A 7,046-nucleotide genomic window follows, 5' to 3' on the forward strand; every position below is an offset into this window, starting at 1 on the left:
GAGTAAACAAAAAATATTTTGCATGATAAAGTTCTGCCTTAAATTAACATTACAGTGAGCTTGTGATTTCACTTTATAATTGCTTTACTGTATTTCTGCTTTCCAAAACGTAAATAAATTATGTTTGGTTTTACGCTGTAGAGAAGTTCCATTCGTTTCCCTATCTAAGATCAGAGTTCGATAAATAAACATCTGGCTAATGCCAAGATATTATCTTGTCGGAATATCAGTGGCACAAACAACGTATATATGTCACTAAGTAACAGACATCAACCAATATCACTTTCATGAACATAGTAGTTCATACACAATTACTGATTTTTGTCATTTGTAGTATATGCACAGTTTTCCTATAATACAATCTACCTTTTAGTAACTATGTCTTTTTCTAGCATATAACACTATTGTAATTTTTTTATACTCGAACCACAGGCATTTTAACAACTCCAGTCAATATTTGTAAGAGGACTTACCAGTATGTAAATGAAACACGTGGAATATGATTGATAGGCCACACACACATAATTTAGGATAGAATTTAAACAATTTAAAGTAAGTCCTTTACCTACCTCTCACATAAAAAATTCCAGGCTAAGAGGGACAGTTAGTATTTAATTTAGTTAAGCAGGGCATCATTATGAGACTGCTATTATACAGTCCACGAATATAATATAAAATGTGTCAGTACATGTAAATTTTTTTCCATTCTTTTCAGTGCTTAATATATTATTTACAGACAAAAAGATGCTACAATGGTATGCTATAATAAGGCACAATATTTGTTTTAAAACCAAAAAATCCGTCAAAAGAAAGAAAAACGTGCCAGCTTAACCCCATTTCCTAAGTTGCAAGAACAGATCAATCAGCGACCACGCCTCTTTACTACACACCACATTTCGCTTGCAACGAGTAAATAAGCACTTTGTGTCTTTTATTCATTTTACACATGCATGTTGTGTACAGTAATGCGGACTGGTTGTTGATCATCAGTTTTGAAATTCTAGAAAACTGGCTTCAGAATAACTGTACTAGGGGATAAACCCACTACAGTCCGCTTTTTAGTATAAAAACCACTTTACCGTGAAAAGCATTCATTCAACGTGCAAGGTAACTACAGGCAGAAGGGAAACGTCATCAAGTCGGATAATTAATGCGTCACTGCCATCTCCATATAGATTCTGAGATTACTGGAAGAAAGAGTTGGGTCTAAGACGAACTTCTCCTTCAACAATGGCCCAATCGATAGCACACAGGACGTTCGATTAGTGATATATATATATATATATATATATATATATATATATATATATATATATACACATTTGCTCGATGTAGTGCAACAACTTGATGTGGCATGAACTGAATAAGTCGTTAGAAGTCCCTTGCAGAAATATTGGCCATGCGGCCTCTACAGCTGTACATGGTGGCGAAAGTGTTGCCGCTGCAGTATTTTGTTCACGAACTGACCTCTCGGTTATATCCCACAAATGTTCGATGGGATTCATGTCGGTTGATCCGAGTGGCCAAATCATTCGCTCAAATTGTCCAGAATGTTCTTCAAACCAGTCGCAAACAACTGTGACCTGGTGACATGGAGCATTGTCGTTCACAAAAATTCCATCATTGTTTGGGAACAGGGCGCCGGAATTGAGAAGCTTTACCATCAGTGTCATTACTCAAGATGTACGTAAGAGGACAGAATTCTTTTACTTGTCTTGGTATATCGGCTCTAGGAATTTCGACTAAGTATTTCAGTCAGGCGCAACGTATTTCTCCTTCGTCAACAAGAGTCTTGTAACGCTTCACACTAAAGTATATAATGCCTCTGAACTGTACCAATATTAGCTAAACGAACGATAGTTACGTGCAAACTATTTTAACCAACTTTTCTCACTAGATTAACAAAAAGAGATAACAAGAATCACCCCAACAATGCGACCGAGCGGGCTGGGGCAGCGGTTAGGGTACTGGACTCATATTCGGGAGGACGACGGATCGAATCCACTATCCCGCCGTTGAGACTTAAGATTTTCCGTGATTTCCCTAAATCACTGCAGACAAACAGCGTTACGGTTTCTTTGAAAGGGCACAGCCTATTTCCTTCTTCATCCTTCCTTAACACGAGGTTGTACTGTGCCTCTTATGACTTCGATGTGAAGGGGCGGCAAAGCCAATCTTTCTTCTCTTTTTTTACGCTACTAGAAGGTGCACTTTGACTACTAGATAATCACTAATCGGGATAGATTCGGCTGATTATAAGGAGTAGTTGCGATTAAACACTCACCCGGAGCAGAGGAAACGCAGTTCTGTATCTTCCATGTAGCTGCATCTTTTGCCCAAAACACCGACCTTCCCGTATGCACTTCGAAGGTCAATAAATTCTGCGCATCTGTGATTGTGCAGATGGCGTTTCATCCGTTCCCCTAATCTTTATGGAAGTTAATCTCTCCGCATGTTGTAAATATACTGACGGGCTCTCGCACTGATAGTGTGTGCGTCAGAACACTGGCTGACTAGTCTGTTGCGAAGCAACGACACTGCTCTGCTCAACAAAACCTTTTCCGCTAGATGTATGCCTATATTTCCTCAGATCTGCGGGCCAACTACACAGAGTAAGGAACTTAAGATATTCACGTAATGTATCGCTTGACACTTGTGACATACTGGAAATCGGTACTTACCTAGACGAGTATGCGCAAATACGACAAATATCAACGTACTCGCAGAACTTTAGTAACCATAAAAAAGATTTCATCCTTTCTTCCAAGTAACCTATGGTGTATTTGCGTTGCACTGATTCAGTATTCCAATATTTTAGCACATCTTAACAGAATTTACACTGCAAAATTGCGTTCTGTTCTGCAGCGCTCGAGTCACGCTCAGAGAAAATATACAACACACAAATAATTATACGTGAAGTCAATCACACCGATGTCTCAGACGTTCGTCCTGCCGAAATTTATTTACAATATGTTTTTCTCAAAATACAGGGTGATTCAAAAAGAATACCACAACTTTAAAAATGTGTATTTAATGAAAGAAACATAATATAACCTTCTGTTATACATCATTACAAAGAGTATTTAAAAAGGTTTTTTTTTCACTCAAAAACAAGTTCAGAGATGTTCAATATGGCCCCCTCCAGACACACGAGCAATATCCACCCGATACTCCAACTCGTTCCACACTCTCTGTAGCATATCAGGCGTAACAGTTTGGATAGCTGCTGTTATTTCTCGTTTCAAATCATCAATGGTGGCTGGGAGAGGTGGCCGAAACACCATATCCTTAACATACCCCCATAAGAAAAAATCGCAGGGGGTAAGATCAGGGCTTCTTGGAGGCCAGTGATGACGTGCTCTGTCACGGGCTGCCTGGCGGCCGATCCATCGCCTCGGGTAGTTGACGTTCAGGTAGTTGCGGACAGATAAGTGCCAATGTGGTGGCGCTCCATCCTGCTGAAATATGAATTGTTGTGCTTCTTGTTCGAGCTGAGGGAACAGCCAATTCTCTAACATCTCCAGATACTGTAGTCCAGTTACAGTAGCACCTTTGAAGAAAAAGGGACCAAAAACTTTATTGGCTGAAATGGCGAACAAATGTACAACTAAATGAAACTTTATAGCTCCCTTAATTCGCCGACAGATAGTGCTTAGCTCTGCCTTTTGTCGTTGCAGAGTTTTAAATTCCTAAAGTTGTGGTATTCTTTTTGAATCACCCTGTATATAATCGACTCACAATGTCGGAACATGACAGACATTTTTAATCATAAAAATTGTGAAACGTATAAAAGTTATTTATAGATTACTAATGACTTGGCAAAAGATATGGTTTACTAAGAAGACACGGTAAATAAATTTCATCATTCCTCTTGCAGTTTGTCGACCGATAATTGTACTCGCTACATCCAAATATCTCATTATGTCACCGTTTCCAAGAATTTAAAACAAACAAATTGAGTACCGCACGGAGATCCGATCAGTTCGACACTGTTCAAAGCCATGGCAGCAGACATAACGAAGATCATCACGGACAGCCGGCCGAGTTGGTCGAGCGGTTCTAGGCGCTACAGTCTGGAACCGCGCGACCGCTACGGTCGCAGGTTCGAATCCTGCCTCGGGCATGGATGTGTGTGATGTCCTTAGGTTAGTTAGGTTTAAGTAGTTCTAAGTTCTAGGGGACTGATGACCTCAGAAGTTAAGTCCCATAGTGCTCAGAGCCATTTGAACCATTTCTTTGAAATCATCACCGACAGCTCAGCAACACTCATACTTTGTGCGGATGATCTGGTTATAGGCTCAGAAGACAAAGAAGAGCTCTAAAAGGTGCCAAACAGACTCACGTCATGACTTGTGGAAAATGACCTGCAAATAAACCACAGCAAAATCAAACAGATGATTTTCAGAAGAGGTAGTAAACCCTCACAAAAAGACAAGATATAGCTACAAAACAAACCTCTAAAGGTAGTACCAAAATACAGAAATCTCGGAGCCACTCTGCAAACGACACTGACATCATTCAACATCCATGTGAAAAAAAGTGCAGTAGCAGCAATAAAACCAATTTACAGCATCCAACAGCCTCAAAAACTCTCAGTAAAACCGGCAGTGACACAAGTTAAGATGGCCATAGCACCAACAGCAACTTACAGGATCCACTTAATTTGCGACAAACTCAAAGTCAATGACCCAGTAACACTGGAGAAAGTCAAATCACTCTGTATGAAAGCCCCTAAGACTAACTTGAATCCTTCTTCATAGAAGACATCACAATGCAAACGTTCCTGTACACCACCACGGCATAACAAATGGTTCAAATGGCTCTAAGCACTATGGGACTAGGCAAACTACGAACTCCGACATGTGGTAACAGGTACACAGCACATGGATTCCACCACAAGTTCTACCAAAACAAGACTGCGTTTGTAAACTGTGAAAAATATCTGTGAAAGATAACTGTGAAAGAGATGATCCAAAAAACTGCAGAAAAAGAACAATCTCAATAATAAAACTAAGATCAGAGTAATACAACTCAGCTTTCTATTTGTATTAGTATTTATATTTGTGTTTGTGTTTCCATATTGGCACATTTTCATTAACAGTAACAGTACGTGGGTCGTTCAACAACTAATGCAGCACATTTTTTTCCTCAAAGCAAGATGATTTTATTCGGGATTCCAGTAAGTCATATTATTCCAAAACTCTTTTGGCTACAAACCTGGCCTTACGCCACATTACTGGGAGGGCCCCTATGTCCGCATGGTAGTCCACTGATCCACGTCGGAACAAAAGTCTTTCACTCCCTCTCCCCCCCCCCCCCCCCCAATCCCCACTACCCCATCATACATATATTGCTTCCTGTGGAACATCCGGGTGTAGGGTTGATGAGGAAGAGCAAACATGGCTCTGAGCACTATGGGACTTAACATCTGAGGCCATCAGTCCCCTGGACTTAGAACTACTTAAACCTAACTAAACTAAGGACATCACACACATCCATGCCCGAGGCAGGATTCGAACCTGCGACCGTATCAGCAGCGCGGTTCCAGACTGAAGATGAAGAAGAACAGTCCACTGAAGTTTTATGTACTCCTATTGGGTGTGCAGACTTGCATGAGGCCTGACGCTGTCATGGAGAAGGAGAAGTTCGTTTGCATTTTTGCAGCGACAAACACACTGAAGTAGTTTCTTCAGTTTCCTGTGAGTAGCACAATACGCTTCAGAATTGATCGTCGCACCACAGGGAGGACATCAAGTAGATATACCCCTCCACAGCCCTAGAAGACCTTCCCCACGACTTTACCGGGTGAGGACGCGGCTTTGACCTTTATCTTCGGAGGAGTGGTTGTGTGGCACCATTCCATAGATTATAAGTGATGAGCCCATGTTTCATCCTGTGACGACGTTCAACAAAAAATTGTAACGATCAGCCCCGTAATGCGCAACAATTTCACACTACAGTCCTTCTGGTCTTCTGTCAGGTAGCGAAGAATGCAGCGAGGACACAACTGGTGGACCAGTGTGTCAGCGCTCTGAACAGAGACGTCCAGTTGTGCAACGAGGTGTGTGATTGTGAGACATCGCTCACGTCGAGTGAGCGTGTCCACACGTTCCAACATTGCGGAAGTCACAGCTGTGCGCGGCCGGCCAGCACGTGGGAGACCGGACAGGTTTCGGCGATCTTGTTGCGACGATGACAGTTGCCTCGCTGGGGACTCAGGGTGCTTTTTCTCAATGCTAAGTCTCCATAGACATTCCGCAGTCACCTATTAATATCTGAGATGCTCTGGTTTCCGCCAAAAGATATTCAGTGGTAGCTCTCTGCTTGGAGCGCACCTCTGTTACAGACACTATTTTGAAGGCCACGTATAGCGCCGCCACCTATCGAAACTTCATTTAGCTATTGGGGATGAAGGGGGAATATTCTAGAACGTCCCGCTACAAAGTATGCATATACAGCGTGACAATTATTCAACTATATGAAATAAAATCGTCATAACCTGTGACCAGTTTGCGAAATTTTAGTTTAATGACAGTTACAAACTTCAGTTTTCCTTTGCAAAGTTTGTTAACTAATGTTTGAAAAAGACGCCATTTAAGATCTCAATTTCATTCTGGTACAAAAAGCTATAATTACGTTTCCGGTGTTATAAGTTCATCTACGCTGCCGCGCATGTATTCCTACGTCCCACCTGCTCTCCATCTCTCTACTCTCCATACCCTCGCCCAAGGTGACTTCCACCAACTCCCCTTCCCTGATGATGCCCTCATCCCCTTCATCTACCCCTCCTATCAACTTTGATCCTCCCTTCCCACTTCCTGTGTTTTTTCCTTTGGGCACCCTCCCTCCCTTCTGTCTCCTTTCCCCACATCCCCCCTTCCTCCACCCCTCTTCTCCCGGGCTTCCCCTCCCCCTTCCTCCCTTCTTCCCTCCCCCCTATCTCCCCTGCCCATGGTATCTCTGCTCTCCCGTCTCCCTCTCCCACCCCCCTCCTCCTCTCTTGGCAGTTCCCCGGACTCGTACACGCTCAGTGGACATTCACACGC

The sequence above is a fragment of the Schistocerca serialis genome, chromosome 2 (genome assembly GCF_023864345.2).
Source record: "Schistocerca serialis cubense isolate TAMUIC-IGC-003099 chromosome 2, iqSchSeri2.2, whole genome shotgun sequence".
NCBI classification, from domain to species: domain Eukaryota; kingdom Metazoa; phylum Arthropoda; class Insecta; order Orthoptera; family Acrididae; genus Schistocerca; species Schistocerca serialis.